The 19,251-nt window shown below is 32.8% G+C and overlaps 1 pseudogene; it reads right to left on the minus strand.

Annotated features, from left to right (window-relative positions):
* Window positions 1-75: 75 nt before the first annotated feature.
* LOC18095076 (uncharacterized) lies at window positions 76-18,066 on the minus strand (annotated as a pseudogene).
* Window positions 18,067-19,251: the final 1,185 nt, after the last annotated feature.

The following is a 19,251-nucleotide window of genomic DNA, read 5'->3' on the forward strand; positions in this document are numbered from 1 at the left end:
ATACTCCATGGCATGGTTTCGAAACATGGATTTTTAGGGACTTACAGAGTGAGTCATTATGTTTCAGAAGAAGAGTCGAGGAACAAGCATATATCCTTAATTTGCAAAAAAATATGTATGTATGTATGGATGTCGTGGTTTAATTTACAAGTTGATACCATGTGCTACAACAAGGATCATCGATTACATACAAAAATTAATGCATAATGTAGGCATCACGGAAAGGGATCTGCTGCCCCCACAAATCGAGAACCACACTGCTCTCTAACTGGAAAAACTGAAAGCAATGTAATGTGACCCCTACAAAAGAAAGAATTGAACAAAAGAAGGAAATATGGCTCAGATAACAAGCAATCACCATCTCCAATTTAAAACTCGAAGGGAAATTGACTAATATGTAGCAAAATAGTTTATGGTTAATGCCAGCATCTTCACCTACTAAATGAAAAGGTAGAGAATAAAGAGCGTATATCCATGCCAATATGATGCTATAGTAATCGAGTAATTGACACCGGTCCAACCAATTTGCTGGAAGTAAATTTTATAGCAGAGCTACTTGTGTGCCAAGGAAAATAAATTAACTAATTTAAACAAATAAAAGATTTTGTCCAATGACAATCCATCGAAAAGGAGAGAAATTTGCCAATTAAATATACCATCACAACCCAGTCAAAATTTAAATGAGCACCAACCTTCACTGCAGCATAATGTTTCAAGCTTCCAGAGAAATGCTGGACATATCTTACAAAATAAGGTCAAGACCAAAGATTGTTCTGCATTTGTCTCTCCTCTTTGTGCTAGATTCAAGGGATGCATACAGATGATCATGTGAGGCCATCACCAAAAGTCATAGACTGAGTCATCACTGTTCTTACACGAAGCTGCAAAAAATATAGTACTGGAACATTAGTAAAACAGTTAAAACGAGTAAAAGGGTGTTCCAAACTCAGGTATAAGTTCAGTGACCTTCACGTCAAGGCAGGAATCATTAACCATGTTCCTTATTTGAGATACCATGCCCGCATTCTTAAGTTGTACTAGCCGACCAAATGCACCAGGACAAGGGAATGTGAGATTTACTATCATCCAGACAGCAGCTGTACGTAAACCTGCTATCACTACACTGCAAGAAATTGATCATGAAAGATTGGGCTCAATTGTCTGCTCGGACAAAAATTTGCTGCATAACTATTTCCTTATGAAACTCATTTCCACTTGCCACGTTGCCAAGAAGATACATTCCCTACATGATAAGAATTTTAATTATCTATTAGCAGTCTATAAACAGCAGTACACTGTAAATTCCCCCGAGACCCACCTTTTTCTTGCATGGTTTCAATCATGATTGGCAGAAACAATAGTTGACAATATGTTACCTTTCCCAATGCTCTTCATCATTCAAAAAGTAGACAGATTAAACATAGAGACCAAATTAAATCATCCAGCATATAGTTGTAGGCACATGTCAGAAATGTCTTGTTAATATAAACTAGTCTTGTTTCCCCTGCCGACATTTTACTGAGCTTACTTGATAAATGACACTTTTACTTGCATATCAACAATCTTCACATGGAAATGCAAAAGTTCATCTGGATGATAGAGCTGAGATTTGCCCTCATCCCAGAGTTCACAGATTAATACCCGCTGACCATAAAAGACAACCAACCATCACACAGCAAGATAATAGACCTACTTATGTTTAATAACTAATGCACCATGGTGTCTCTGAGATTTCTTGCTAATATTAGGAAAGGTGTATGTTCATGCGGCCATGTTTTTATCAATGATGTCAAGACTTTCTTATAAATAACAAATTCCATGTAGAATGCAAGTTGTTTGTGTCCCTGTATGTTCATTATCCTTCAACAATACACTAGCTTGTTTTGTTTAATTTCTCAATATGCATGTCTAAATTTTCAATGTGGAACTTGCAATCTTCAAGCTTGTCAGCCTCTACCTTCAATGGAAAATCATTGATGTGCCTTAAAATATGAAACAACTATGATGATTAGCAAAGTGAGCAAGAAGATCAACAGTTTTAATATGTGACAGTCCTGCGAGAAGTTTCTTTTCATGATCAATGCTAAGGACATGGAAAGAGCACCTCAATTTAACATCAAGTTACTGTTTTCTTTTCTGATAAATCAGATGCCGTGGTGACAATCTCAAGTGAACATCAAGTTACAGTTTTATTTTTGATAAATCAGAAACAGTGATGACATTTAAAAAAAAAAAAACGAAGGAAGAAGAAACCTTTTGGAATGAATACATATAATGATGAATGTAAGAACACATAATAATACATGTGGTGGATGTACACGCAAGAGTCTCCTTACAATTTTCAATCGATGTTCTGTTATAGCATGTGCATGTTTTGCAATTTTTTCCTTTTTCATGTCCATTAGTTTTTTCTAAAAAAGTTATTAAAAATCATTCAGCACTCATGGGATCAATTGAACTTAACGAAAACAGCTTAGGCTACTTAACGAAACACCTTTATAGGGTGTGGCAGCAATCCACTATCGCTCCTGCATTGGGTGTGGCAGCAATCCAACTGATCGAATCAAATTGTTTCTACATTCTATAATTCCGCACATATATATATTACTCATGGTTTTGACATTGTAAAGACAACCATATCCACAGCTATGTAAAGCAACTAATTGGACATTTTCAAATGAAAGATCATAAATGCAACCAAAGTATCTGAAAACAACCCTATTCATTAAGAACAAAGCTGATGAACTGGAAAATGTTCATCCACATACCATCATGATAATGCCAAAAGTGACAGACATCATCCCCTAGTTAAGCAGCATGGCTTGATTGCAACATCAGATGACGGCTATGTTTAAAACAACTTTTGCAATAATAGAAGACTCACCATCCACAAAACAGTTACGCAGTTACAATAACAATTAGTAACTGAAATGACAAACCAGATATCACAACATTTTCACTATCATACAGCATGGATTGTAAACCCTCTGGGCAAAAAATCATAAACTATTACATAAGCAAGATAGGCTATACATTCCTTTCTTAGTAGTTTCCCAGCAGTCATTACCGAAATTATACTATTCGGTATGACATTTCTTTCTCCTTAAAACTCCACCCTCACCCTGAAGAGTTACTACTTTTGTAAAACAATCTATTTGAGCTGTATATGCTACTAGCCAATCCATTCCTAAAATCAAGTTAGCCAATCAATTCAGTAATTCCATACAAATTACTCCATATTCAGTTAACCTCTTTGTTAACCAATAAACCCGGTAATTCTCTTAATTACCCAAGAAATCCGGCTAACCCATTTTGGTTGCCAAAATCAATCCGGTAATTCTATATCAATTACCTAGCATCTGGCTAACCTCTTTTGTTAGCCAAATAATAATTCCGGTAATTTCACATAAATTACCAATAATTCTCATTTCTAATAATCACTTAATTATTCATTCTTTTAACATCAATTAAATAAACAACATAGATATATAAGGAAAACTAATAATTACAAAATAAGATGACGAATCACCTACCTTCCGCTCGTGATTGCCTAGCTCCTCTCTCCTGTTTGATGACCAGCTCCATACGTAACTCCTGAATCAATCAAATGTCATTATATCATTAGTCCATCAATATTTTTCTTACGTGCCGAAACGCAAAGCACATAATTCTTTTTTAATTCGTTCGGATAAAAATTCATTCTCAAACATAACATCATCATTTCACATACAACCACATATTTAAATCAAGTTACTTCTTTTCTTGCTTTATGTTCATAATTCCTCCATCAAATAATCCTTCTATTCTTTATGCCTTCACATCATATTATTTATTTTATCTAAACATGTGTAAGAACTATTTTCAAGCACAATCTAAACATCTTGTCTTCATGCTTTCTTTTTAACTAGTTCAATTCTCTTTTAAATTGAATTTACTTATTTCTCTCAACTTTAAGACTATTTCTTCATTTAGTCTTTCTTACATATTTTAAATATCATGATTAAACATAGTTTCCTAAACATTAACATCAAAAGTCATTCCTCCACTTTTCTTTCATTTGGCCAAATGTCATCTTCCTTTTCCTCCCCCAAATGTTTCTTCATTTACTTGTTCTTTCAACTTGTTTTCATGCTATTCCACTTCATCATTTTTCCTTCCCCTCCTAATTTCCCCAAATTCCCATAAGAACCCTAAGTTCAAGGATTTAAGGAAAATTCCATGAAATTACTTCCTAACTTTATCAAGTAAGCTTAAAAACATCTAAATCAAACATTAAATCCAAACTTCTTATGCTTACCAATGGACTTTCTTCCAATTTCTCTTCTCTCCCAAGGTTAGCCAAATTCCCTCTCTCAATTCCTTCACTTGATTCTTCCTTAGATTAGTGTTTTATAAGTTGGATTTTTTAAGTTTATAAGGTTATTCTCTCACTTTTCTTATTTTTTACTTGGTTTTTATGTTTTTTCCTTACTTTTCTCTCTCGCCTTTTCTTTTCCCATTCCGCTTCTGCCCAGTCGGCAGCATATAAAAGGAAGGGAGAGCTGATTTGTTTTATTTTTTTTAATGGCAAATAACCATTTTGCCCTTAATGAGTCCTTTTGCTTCTATTTGACGGTTCTTATTTTTTTTTTTTAGCACTACCGAGCTCCGTTCATCCTAAAATTTTAACCAGATTTGATTCAATATATTTTAAGGTCCCTCGTAAAAGTTCAGCTCAATCTGATGGTCGGGTTGAAAATTACGCCCAATAACGTAAAATTGGTCAAATTGTGATTTTTCATCAAATTTCCGAATTTCTCCAAAAATTATGAAATTTTAACCCAAGCTAAGGCATCATATTAGAAGGCTCCATGAAAATTTTCAGAATTTTCTGATAAGCCGATCAAGAGTTACGAATTTGTTTTCTTCATAAAACTAGTCAATTTATGATTTTTCGCCTAGAGGATTTACATTCTCCCCTCCTATAAAAAAAATTCGTCCTCGAAATTTAAATTCATACCTATGTAAGAAAATAATCCAGGATATTTCTTTTTCATTTCTGACTCTCTCTCCCAGGTTTCTTTTTCTATTTGAGAGTTTCTCCATAATACCTTTACTAACAGCTTTTATTTTGTAATTCCTTTATACTTCAGTCCCTAATATGCTCAGGCTATACCTCCATAGTTAAATCTTCCCATACTTCCATCATAATTTGTGGCAAAATTCGTGCAGGATCCAAGTCTGCTTTCCGCAGCATCAAAACATGAAATACATTATGTAGACTGATAACTGTTATTATAAGTGAATTCTATTAATGGCAGGTGATCTTCCTATTGTCCCTCAAACTCCAGTATACAAGCTCTCAATAGATCTTCCAATAGCTGAATTATTCTTTCGGATTGTCCATCAATCTGTGGGTGAAAAGCCATGCTTAAATCCAATCTTGTACCCTCTGGATGCTAGGCCATAGCCTCGATGTAAACCGAGGATCTTTATCAGAAACTATAGAAACTGGTACACGATATAATTGGGCTAGTTTTTCAACCGAATCCCCATCTTCATAGACAAGAATAAAGATGATTTTGTCAATCTATCCACAATCACTCATATTACATCATTTCCTTTTCTACTTCTAGGTAACCCAGATACAAAATCCATAGTAAATTTCTCTCATTTCCATTCAGGAATCAGGAGAGGTTGCAATTCTCCAGCCGACCGTTGATGCTCTACTTTCACCTGCTGACATATGGTACACTTGGCCACGTATTTTGCTATCTCCCTCTTTATTTTTTGCCACCAGTAACTCTCCTTCAAATCTCTATACATCTTTGTGCTTCCAGGGTGAATTGCCAGTTTAGATTAATGAGCTTCCCTCAAGATATCACCTTTCAAAACTTCATCGTCGGGTAGATATATTCTTTTTCCCAGCACCACCATCCCATCTTTTGATACTTGAACCAATGATTCTTGGCCTAACTCCAACTTATCCATTTCTTTCATCACTTCAGGATCAACAAACTGAGCCTTTCGAATCCTTTCTCTCATGTCAAACTGTAATACTAACTTTGCCAATAAGCATCCCCCTGAATTCATACTCAAATGCACCTTCAATTTACCCAATTCCAAGAGTTCTCTATCTCCTTTCACAAGTAATCCACCAACAAAAGCTTTATTCTTCCGACTCAGGGCATCTGCTAAAACATTTGCTTTCCCTGGATGATAATCAATGACATAATCATAATCTTTGATTAGTTCCATCCACCTCCTTTGTCGCATGTTCAATTCCTTTTGCGACATCAAGTATTTTAAACTTTTGTGGTCTGTGAAAATCTGCATTTGTGCTACATATAGATAATATCTCCATATCCTCAATGCAAATACAACCGCTGCCAACTCCAAATCATGTACAAGATAATTTACTTCGTGCGGTTTCAACTGTTTAGATGCATAAGCGATTACCCTTCCATGTTGCACAAGTACACATCCTAAACCCTTAATGGAAGCATCACTATACACCACAATTCCTTTTTGTCCCTTTGGCAAGGCTAACACTGGAGCTGATGTTAACCTTTTTTTTAACTCTTAGAAACTAGCTTCACACTCCTTTGACCATTCAAATTTAACTTCCTTTCAAGTTAATCAAGTCATCGGAGAAGCTATTGTTGAAAATCCTTCTATAATATTCATCCAGACCTAGAAAACTATGAATTTCAGTCACATTTGTGGGTCTTTCCCATTTCATTATTACTTCTATCTTCTTTGGATCCATATATATTCCTTTTCCCGATATCATATGCCCCAAAAAGACCACTTCATTCAACTAGAACTCACATTTACTTAACTTTGCAAACAATTTATTCCTCCTCAAGATCTCCAAGACTTCTCTCAAATGATGTTCATGTTCTATCTGTGAAGAGGAGTATATCAATATATCATCAATAAACACCACTATAAATTTATCCAAGTAGGATCGAAAGATCCGATTCATCAAGTCCATGAATACTGCTGGGGCATTTGTCAATCCAAATAGCATTACCATAAATTCATAATGTCCATAACGAGTTCTAAAGGCTGTCTTCTGTACATCCTGCTCCTTTATCCTCAACCGGTGATAGCCTGACCTTAGATCAATCTTTGAGAATACACATGCCCTTTTTAGCTGATCAAATAAATCATCGATTCGTGAAAAAGGATACTTATTCTTAATAGTCACCTTATTAAGTTGTCTGTAATCTATACAAAGTCGAAACGTCCCATCTTTCTTTTTAACAAATAAGACAGGAGCTCCCCAAGGTGATATACTAGGGCGTATGAACCCTTTATCTAATAGTTCTTGTAACTGTATCTTTAATTCTGCAAACTCTGCAGGAGCCATCCGATACGGTGCTTGAGCTATAGGTGTGGTTCCAGGTAATATGTCTATAGAAACTTCTACCTCCCTCACAGGAGGTAACCCTGGTAACTCCTTTGGAAATACATCTGGAAACTCCTTTACTACAAGTATTTCATCCAACCCCACCTCTCTTTTTCATAACTCTCGATCGGGTTATCAGAAAATTCTGAAAATTTGCGTGGAACCTTCTAATACGATGCCTTAGCTTGGGTTAAAATTTCAGAATTTTTGGAGAAATTCGGAAATTTGACGAAAAATCACAATTTTACCAGTTTTATGTTATTGGGTGTAATTTTCAATCCGACCATCAGATTGAGCTGAAATTTTACGAGGGACCTTAAAATATATTGAATCAAATCTGGTTAAAATTTTAGGATGAACAGGGCTTGGTAGTGCTAACAAAAAAAATAAGGACCGTCAAATAAAAGCAAAAAGACTCATTAAGGGCAAAATGGTTATTTGCCATTAAAAAAAAAAACAAATCAGCTCTCCCTTTCTTTTATATGTTGCCGACTGGGCAGAAGCGGAATGGAAAAAGAAAACGCGAGAGAGAAAAGTAAGGGAAAAACATAAAAACCAAGGAAAAAAATAAGAAAAGTGAAAGAATAACCTTGTAAACTTAAAAAGTCCAACTTATAAAACACTAATCTAAGAAAGAATCAAGTGAAGGAAGGAGGAATTGAGAAAGGGAATTTGGCTAACCTTGGGAGAGGAGAAATTGGAAGAAAGTCAATTGGTAAGCATAAGAAGTTTGGATTTAATGTTTGATTTAGATGTTTTTAAGCTTACTTGATTAAGTTAGGATGTAATTTCATGGAATTTTCCTTAAATCCTTGATTCTTGAACTTAGGGTTCTTATGAGAATTTGGGGTAATTAGGAGGGGAAGGAAAAATGATAAGTGGAATAGCATGAAAACAAGTTGAAATAACAAGTAAATGAAGAAAAATCTGGGGGAGGAAAAGGAAGATAACATTCGGCCAAATGAAGAAAAAGTGGAGGAATGACTTTTAATGTTAATGTTTAGGAAACTATGTTTAATCATGATATTTAAAATAAGTAAGAAAGACTACATGAAGAAATGGCCTTAAAGTTGAGAGAAATAAGTAAATTCAATTTAAAAGAGAATTGAACTAGTTAAAAAGAAAGCATGAAGACGAGATGTTTAGATTGTGCTTGAAAATAGTTCTTACATATGTTTAGATAAAATAAATAATATGATGTGAAGGCATAAAGAATAGAAGGATTATTTGATGGAGGAATTATGAACATAAAGCAAGAAAAAAAGTAACTTGATTTAAATATGTGGTTGTATGTGAAATGATGATGTTATGTTTGAGAATGAATTTTTATCCGAACGAATTAAAAAAGAATTATGTGCTTTGCGTTTCGGAACGTAAGAAAAATATTGATGGACTAATGATATAATGACATTTGATTGATTCAGGAGTTACGTATGGAGCTGGTCATCAGACAGGAGGAGCTGGTCATCAGACAGGAGGAGCTAGGCCATCACGAGCAGAAGGTAGGTGATTCGTCACCTTATTTTGTAATTATTAGTTTTCCTTTTATATCTATGTTGTTTATTTAATTGATATTTAAAGAATGAATAATTAAGTGATTATTAGAAATGAGAATTATTAGTAATTTATGTGAAATTACCGGAATTATTATTTGGCTAACAAAAGAGGTTAGCCGGATGCTGGGTAATTCATATAGAATTACCGAATTGATTTTGGCAACCAAAATGGGTTAGCCGGATTTCTTGGGTAATAAAGAGAATTACCGGGTTTATTGGTTAACAAAGAAGTTAACTAAATATGAGGTAATTCGTATGGAATTATCGAATTGATTGGCTAACAAAAGAGGTTAGCCGAATGCTGAGTAATTCATATGGAATTACCGAATTTATTGGTAACCGAGGAAGGTTAACCGAATTTGTGGGTAATTATATGAAAGTACCAGAATTATTTTGTGGGTAATTATATGAAAGTACTAGAATTATTGGCAATCAAGATGAGTTGGCTGGATATTTAAGTTTTGAAAAGATTGTGTGAATTAATTGATTAAAGTTAGAAGTATTAAATTTCAAAGGTTAAGAGTAAAATAATTAATATATGACTAAGATATTGAGTAAATTAATTAATATGGTTATTGTTGAAACAGGTGCACCATGAGGCGATGTAGGATTTTTCTGTTTATGAATTATCATTTTGGAATGTAATATTTATGTTTTTATTTTCTTTGAAAACCTTTGTGCTGTAAAAATCAAATAGAAGATGTGTAGTATGTAATGGATGTATTATATATACGTATAGATGGTAGTATGGCTAAATCATTTTCAGAATTATAATATAAAGTAGTAGAATATATTAGATGTTTTAAGACAATATGACTCTTAATCTTAATATTGTATTCATTTAGTCTAAATGCATATATGTAGTTAGTTAACATTTATTACTCTTTAGTGATGAAATTGTTTATTTTTCAATTTGTTTTAGTAGTTCTTTTATGTTGACTTATTAATTGATATTATGAGACTTGAATATATTGATAAGTATTAAGTATTGAGTGATTGATTGATGAATGGGATGTGATCCAGGATGATTGGATCAAGATAGAAGTTGTAATGACATATGATAAAAGTGTTGTCAATAACTTGATACCAACAAAAATAGAGGAAACTCTGCTGAAATTTTAAAAAAATAAATAAATTCCATAATCTTAGACATATTATTTAATACTTGACATTCGTAAAGAAATGTGTGAGATTTCATGACATTATAATTTAAGGATGTTACATAGATACTCATCATCCATGTAGCAGTTAAAAAGTTACAATAATAGTTGCCAACAACATCTAAGGAGAGAGTGTAAAAGACTTTTAACCTGTATTCCAAGTTCGTGTGAAGCATTGTGTAATTGCCTTCCAACAGCATCTAATAGAATACCATCTTCAGCAAACACATACTCAATGGACTTTATACATCCATCAACAAGATTCCGAACAAGGGCCAAAGCTTGCTCTTGAACACAAGGCTCAGGGTCTGTGGTGCAAATTCAATTGTGATACCGGATTATGCTTTAACGGACCAAATCACCATAAGGAATTAACAGTTGCAGAAACTATAGTCATTACCATATATAAGGCTTTCCAACAAGGAATCAGTGAGCTCTATACAAGCATTTCATTCTTGAAGCAACCTGCACACAAGTTCTGAATGACATTCTATCAGCAAGACGTAGACATAGGTGCGCATCAATCACTTGGTTCAAGACCTGTGTAACTAGAAGTATATTAGAAGTTGCAAATTGGCAGCAGTGGAATGGTCACTTGCATATAATTAGGAGAAGCATTCTTATGACAATCAGGTACATGCAGGCAAGCAACCTTGTCTGGGGATATCTATCCCTTGTTAATTCAATTATAGAGCTTAAAACACTCCCACTTTCTGGTCCCACAAAATTCGAGACAGCTTCAGTGTTGTTCTTGAGAACTGTGGCCAAAGATTCTAAACTAGCATCTCTCTGACTTAAAGAGCCTTCAACAGCTCTTTCATTTTTAAGTCCCGTGAATTTAGAGATGACCCCAGGATTGTTCTTAAAGACTGCAGGCAGCGACTCTAAACTAGCATTTTTCTGACTTATAGAACCTTCAAGGAGGCTAATTAACTTTTTAGAACCCCAGCATCACATAATGCCCTTTGCTCCACACTTGTCTCAAAAGAATGTGTAATGATACTTGCACCGAGTCCAGTAACATTTTCATTATCGCTATTAAGTAAAGAAATAAGGAATTCCATGTTTTTTTTCTTGAACAAACTCATACTTCGGTGCCAATTTCGAATGATAAATCACTCTAAGTGAAAGAGCACTCGCATCCACCACCTGAAGATCAAACAAAACCCATTTACCTTACGAAAGGAAAATTCCCAACAAATTTCAAATTAACCATACATAATCAGTCATAGATTAAGAACTCCTTCAGTAAGCAGAGAAAAAATTGCACTGATTATATCCACTCTTTTTCGTCTTTCTGAAATCAAACGCAGCTTTAAAAAATAAAGATTAAACATTTCTATAAAGAAATTCCAAGCACAAACTCCATAAATGCAGTGATTTTATGAAATTGCAGCATTATTATAAACAAATTTACGCATTAAACACAAAATTTTCAATATTTAGCACCGATAAGTAGTTTATGTATGGTTTAAATTCCTTTCTAAACAAAATAAGATTCCCAATCAATAAATTTTAAAGCTTTCAATAAAAAAAGAGCATGATTACTTTCTTATCGGGATTGGAGAGGATCCGAATATGGCTAGGAAAAGCGTCAGCGTTAAGGACCGCTCGGACGCCGGCATTGAAGCCGCAAGCGAAGCTGCCAAGAACCGCAGCTGACTGGACAATAATGTTGGTGAAGCTGACGTCAGCATTGGCTAATTGGGAGTCTGCTTCGGCGGCGGCGGAGGAGAGGATAGAGGCGACAGCTGGAATGGCGGCGAGCTTGAGGAAAGAGAGCTTCTTGGTGCGATTACCGATTACCTGGTTTTTTATTTCTCTGAGTGCCTTGAGCTTGGTATTCGGGTCGGGTGAGTCCAGTCGAGTGAGGAGGTCACGGGCCCGTGGATAGGGACGGTGGCAGCGGCGGTCGGCATGGTGGTGATCGGCTCCGGTGGTGGCGGAATTGGGATGGCATAAGAGCGAGAGGAGGACAGAAATAGAAATAGAAATGAAGCTTAGGAAGAGAGTGTACGTAATCTATGATCCATTAATGTAACGAGAGAGAATTTAAAAAATTTGAATGGGGGATATATTAATAATAATAATAATAATAATAATATAATGACTTTTTTAATATTATTGTAATGAATATTCTTATTTCATTTTTTATTGTTATTCATAAAATTAACTTAATATTTTCAATTATTTTTGTTAAAATAAACAAAAAATAATTTTATATAAAAACTCAATCCTCATTTATTATTAAGAACATGAAAAAGTTGACACCATGTGACCATTTTTTTTTTAACTTGATTTTTTTTTATAAAACCAGGTTGTATTTTACTTTCTCATACAAGGATTGTTAAAAAAAAGAAAAGTATTGATGAGTAACATAGACAAAATGGAGTCTATATATAAAATATAAAGATAAATTGAATTAATTGCGTCAATTCTCATTAATAAGTATTTGATCATCCAAGCTATAAAATAATAAATAATTTATAATGAATGTTTTTTTTATTAACATGAATGTCCGGGTCAGTTTGTACGTACCTCAACTAATTCCACAGGCCCTAAAATTAACGACCATGTAGTCTTTAGGATTAAGCTAACAGTGACCCTAAGATTTGTGAGACTTAAACTGGTGATTTTTAGAGAACAAATTTAAAACCTGACTAATTGAGTTATACCCCTTAAGGTTTTATAACGAGTGTTTTAATTTGATCATGGGTGGTTTGTATTTTCCTTATTCTTCTTTTTTTCCATGTAGTCTTTATGATTTTGTTTTAGACCCTTAATTCTTTTTTTTTTCAATTTTATACATGGTTAGTTATTTGTTTTGCATTCGAGTCTAAGAAATTGTCTTAATTAGTTTACTGTGAGGTACCCGGGGTGAAAATAAGGCACAAGATTGAGGGGAGGAAAAAGAAAAAGGATGAGAAAATAAGAATGGGTCGTCGGAACCATCTCGGAACTTATTAAACACCATGCGCCGCCCCTTAAAAAATTTCTAGAAGTAAGATCAAGTTTTGAGTGGGATAATTTGATCATGTATAAGTATATTAAGTCGAACAGGTCACCACAGCCCAGATCTAACAGAATTATATTTGAAACCCAAGCCATATTAAGAGCCACACCATGGGTTGGAGTCATATCAATGAAAAACAAAGAAACCATGCTGGAAAGTTATTTTGTTTCTATTTAATTTTAATTTTTTAAAATATCAACACATGATTAAATCAAGATATTACATAGGATGATGCGGTGCAATATCATATTTTTTCTTATAAGCAGTTATTGCTTAACATCTAAGTTAAATCTTTGTTTATTATTAATAACTTTTTTTTTACCATTTAACATGATGAATTAATTTTATGGAACCATAGTTATTAAACTTGGATCGGCCCGGCGGGTCGATCAGGGGGCTGGACCGGTCCGGGTTTGTCAAAAGATCGGCCGGTGCAACGATCCGGCCAAACCCGATCGACCTGGCAGGTCAACCCGTGACCCAGGCGAGACCCGATGCTTTTTTTTTTTTTTTTTCAGATGTGGAATTTGAAACCCATCAGTATATATACTCTATGTTCCCAAGAAAAAAAGTTATGTTTTTTCAATGTGGGATAAAAAACCTTTTGTTTTAAATACTTCAACTTAAAAGGATAACATAATATCTTTTTAATGTGAGATTTGAAACCTATTAGTATATATACTCTATGTTTCCAAGAAAAAAGCTATGTTTTTTCAATGTGGGATTTGAAACTCATTAGTATATATACTCTATATTCACAAGAAAAAAGCTATGTTTTTTTAAATGTGGGATAAAAAACTTTTTTGATTTAAATACTTCAATTGAAAAGCTTAACATAATATCTTTTTAATGTGGGATAAAAAACTTTTTAAAATATTCTTTTAAACTTCATTATTTACAATATGTATAACCTATATTTACATGAAAATTTTCTTAATTTTTTCATATAAAATATTAAAATTTTTAATTTTTTTTAAAATTTTTCGGGTTAATCTAAATTAATTTGGATTGACCCATGAAACTCGGGATCCGGCTCCTTAACCAGATCAACCCCGGAACAGGTTTAATAACTATGTATGGAACACATGTTCAAGCTTTCATTTCACATTTTTTCATCGCTTATATATATATAACACCATATTCAAGTTTTTTTCTGCTAGATTGACTTTTGTCTCGAACCACGGCGAAGGGCACGAAACTAATTTGACTCTAACACCACTGTCCCTTTTCGTTTCTTCTATTTTCATTACAAAACATGTTAGATGCGTGTGCGAACTGTTATTTTGATGTATTTGATCCTTTTAGTTATTTTATTGTCCCCATGCTAACTGTTAAGTTGTAATTTTTTTTCATGGTAAAGATTATTTTTTTAATTAGCTTCCGCGTCAACTAAGATTTAATAATTTATTTCTTGATGAATTTTAAGAACATATTCCTAGATTAACAAAGCCTGTTCATACCAGTAAATTTTCTTTTTTAATGTTTGTTATTACCTATTTTAGGACCTCACATAAATATAAACAAATATAAGAAAAAGTTGGAAAAAAGTTGGAAAAATAAAAAAAATATTTGAAATTTGTCAAATCCCAAATGAAAAACCCTAATTTTTAGGGTTTTAACTTAGACGATGCGTCGTTCGGGCACTGTTTATCTTATTTTTTGATAATTTTAGCTGATCGAATAGGTATCTTCAGGCGAATAAATTTGACGTCTCCAACCATTTCAATGGTTGTAACCACCACCATTCGACTGAGAAACACCCCCTCTACAAATATCAACTATTCTCATCAAACATTTGCATCCCATTTTCTTCAATGATTTGAATACCATCTTATCCTTGATTAGTCATTACTGCATTTTCAGATTCTAGATTGATCGAGTTAACACATTCAAATAAATGAATGTGAAGTTACATACCTCCAAATCAAGCAAAGTTTGATCCAAACAAAAGATGTGCATTCCCTCTACCAACTTCAGGTGATAGTAAATGACAATGACATTAAAGTTGTTCCAACAAGACTTCAAAAGTGAATAACTTAGTCATTGATGATTGTGATACCCATTATGCAAAAACCACTCATCTATTTCGAGTGTTCACACTTTAAGCCTTCTCAGTGGGTTCTTATCAAAGGTTGATCACGTTTCTCTCAAGATTAAAAGGTTAGGAACAACTCTTTGGTATTTAAGTTTAGCAAAACCACCAAAATCTCCAAAACCAACTTTGTTACAAAACCATCATTGTAAAACCAACAAGGTACAAAGCTCACAACTGTAAAAACATACCAAAAACTCTCTCATTTCGATCAAAGGGCCAAGCATAGATCAATTATTGATTGAATCCATAAAAAAACCAAGCAAAATGTTATAAATACATTGGATAATCAAAAAAAAAAAGAAGAGATGAGGATGGAAAATACTAAAAAAAGCCCTAGTTGTGAAGGTTCACGAGCCTAACACAAGGTTTTCTTTAGCTTTGGAAGGTTTGAAATTGGTGGAGGTAAAGTTTTGCGAAAGAGAGAAAAAAGGCAACAACCACTATTTTGAAGCTTCGAAGGTATAAATCTTTTCTGAACTAGTAGGTGATATCTATGAGGTACTCCTCTATCTTTTTCATTACATGTTTCAATAATGTTTTAAACTTGTTTTGGTGATACATCGTATTAAACTTGTATCTTGATTAATGCATGAAAATGTTGTTTTTTGTTTGCTTAATCCTCCTTTGAGTTGGCTATTACTATTTACTAGATGTTTAAGAAATGTTTTGATGTTTGTTTTACTAAAATAGAATAGTTTGTGGAATCTGCCAAATATAATAGTAAGCTTTTCTTGTTTTTTCAGGGCTTGCTGATGCATGTTCTTGGCTCTAAGATCTTGTTTGAGGCTTGTGAAATGATAAATGTCAATTTTGAATCCCACATTGTTGAATATACTTGCTGTTTAGCTTTGATAATTTTGAAGATTGGAACCTCTAACATGATTTTGAAGATTTGATGTTATTTGTTTTTTTTATTCAAATATGTTTGTTTATGACAGTGTGACTTGTTGGGATGAATAAATCATGTTTTAGAGGTCAAAATGCCTATTTGTGGGGCTTAACAAGTGACTGAGTTGTTGGGCAGTGTTTTTTGTGTTCTCGGAAATAATATTGCTTAATGTTTTTCTTTTTAATTTAAGGGCGTGTTTGACAAACACCCCTAAATCTATTTTGACAATTTTAGTTTTAAGGACAATGAGTTTTTGTCAAACAAAGCCTAAAAAATAATTAAAAAAATAATAATAAAATATTTTCTTTTTTCCTTGCATATGACCAAAAATCCTAAAAATTATTTGAGTATTTTTTTTAATAATATCTAAAATATTTTGGCATGTTTTTAAAAATGTTGTATGGATTTTACAACAAGTTTGTAAAATTCCAAAGGATTTTGACATATATTTCAAAAATATTAAAAATTTATTTTTGGCAAGAAAATGTATTATTCAATTTTAATATAAGAAAAAAAAACCTACAAAAAAGTTAATATCCAAAATATTATTAGAAATAATAATTATTATTACTCCTTTTTAATATCAGGATAAAAAACCTATATAATGTCAATATCTAAAATATTATTAAGAGTAATACAACTCATTCATTTATAATATAAAGACAAAAAATTGCAAGATATTTTATCCGAAATATTTTTTGAAATGACGTAATAGCAAAAATTCTAAGTTTATCCTAAAAACCCTCAATGATAATTGAGGATATTTTATCTTTACAGGTCAAGTTCTTGACTTAGAAAACTAAAGTTTATTTATCGTAACAAACCTGTCATGATAAGCTAATATAAATAGAAATACCATCAAATCATAGTAAATAAAAAAAAAACAATGCAACTTATTTTAGATAAGAGTGCTAATACTTTTTATTTGTTCAACCAATTCATTGTTTTTAAAATATCTAAAAGACCAATTAGAATTTCTAATATTTATAATATTAAATAACGATTTCTTATTAACCAAAGACTTTCCAAACACGCTCGGAAAGAGTCCTCGGGGCATCATGGAGAGTACTCCAATGTTAATCCTAAGTTTTGAACATAATAAATCAAGAAAAGAAACTTATCTCTTTAACCATAAAATCAATTTTTAAATTATAAGCTTGCGAAATCACGCTATTTGATCATTAACGTGACTTTTTTTGATCATAAATATGACTTAATTTATTATTTTATTCTAAAATTTCTCATTTTAGAATAAAATAATTAAAAAAATAAAAACAAAGAATGAGTTGAAGAATCACAGTTAAATCCACCACAGTTGATGGAGAATCATAACATGCAGCCAGATCGCAAGGGCGGGCTTGCTCGATTCACCTTGGAATTGGTAAATTGAGCTCAGGTTCCAATTAAGACGTTTTATTTTATTTTATTTGTTTAATAATTTTAAATAATAATATCAATTTCAACAGGAAAGAGATACTGCAACTCGATTATAACAAACTACTCATTTTTAGCATGCCTATAAATCATTTCAAATAAATATAATTTCTTATGTAACTTCAGTAATAACTTCACTTAAAACTGAAAGAGAATACCATTCTTTTTCTAACAAATAAGCTTATAATGGGATTTTTGTTGGTTTTATAAAATATAGTATTGATGGATACAAATAAAATAAAATGAACCAAAAAAACCTCTAAAATGGATCTAAAAAATTCCTCCAAAATAGACCCAACAGGAACACCTCTTGAGCTCGGGCTTGGTATCCCGAGCCCAAAGTACAACATGAGACCCAAGGAAAGTGGGCCCCACACCCAAGGAGCCTGAGCTTTGGGCTACTGCCCGAGTCCAACTCCCTAGAGGGCACGTGCTCGGGCTTCCACACTCGAGCCCAACGTGCTTGGGCTTGAGAGCGTGCCCCGAATCCAACATGTTTAAGTTCAGTCATTGCATCTGGACCCATTTCTCATCTCTAATATGTTCGAGCCCAGCGTGTTTGGGTTCAGGCAGCGCGTCCGGACCCACTTTCACCCCTCATGGGCTCGGGCCATCACGCCCGAGCCCAACACTCTCAAGATAACTTTTTCGGGACCTCATACAGGTCCTTAATATTTTATACTAATCCAATAAGTATTATTTCAAGTAGAATATAACTCAAAAAATCACAAGGGTAAAACTACTCTCCAGACCCTTCTCTTCAGAAAAAAAACAAGATTCATGAGCTATAAGTACACCATGAGACCTTCAGAATAAAAGTTCACAATATTTATTCTCTATTGCACATATGTTTTCAAAGTATCTTTCTTTAGAATATTATTGTATTTTCTCTCTCTAAAAAGATATTTATTTAAGTATCAGAGTCCCTGTCTCCACTAAAAAAAGATCTTTTGCAGACATTAGCCACAAACCACCTTAGCATACCAAACACCAAGTATAAATTATCAATCATCTTGGTTATGGAGAATATATGAGATTGCTAGAATCAATGATCAACCGATTATCTAACCTGGAAGTTCTATTTCTAAGTTACTTGGATTTTTTAGGATATCATTAATTATTATTTTGTTAGTTGAAGATTTGTTGTACTCCTTTAATAAATACCAAAATTTTAAAGATTATTATTTTTTAAGATAACTTAAGAGATATGATGATGGATTTCTAGAGTTGTTAGATTTAGAATTATTTTTGTTTTCATTTTCTTATTTCTAATTTATTTTTAACTAGATAAAATATTTGTTTGTATATTTTTATGTGATTTAATTAACTTATCATATATTATATTGTTTTAATCTTCTGGTTTTATTAATTTACACACACATACACACTTTTTTTTATTAAAAAAAACCACACACATCATTGATATAATTGGAATACTGGGATAAAGGTATTTAGGTTAGATTTACCAAATATTTTAAAAAACCACACACATTATTAAAAAAACTTATTTTGGAAATTATTTAGAGATTAGGTATTTAGGTTAGATTTACCAAATATTAAAAGTACAAAAATATTAAAAGTCCTAGTCCATTAAAATAATTAAAACATAATTAATTAATTAAACAACAAAAGGTTTACTATTTTGTATTTGAAAAAAGAGAGGAGAATTCTTAAACGGAGGAGATTTCCCTTCACCCCTTCTCACTTCCTT

Source organism: Populus trichocarpa, chromosome 1 (assembly GCF_000002775.5).
Source record: "Populus trichocarpa isolate Nisqually-1 chromosome 1, P.trichocarpa_v4.1, whole genome shotgun sequence".
NCBI classification, from domain to species: domain Eukaryota; kingdom Viridiplantae; phylum Streptophyta; class Magnoliopsida; order Malpighiales; family Salicaceae; genus Populus; species Populus trichocarpa.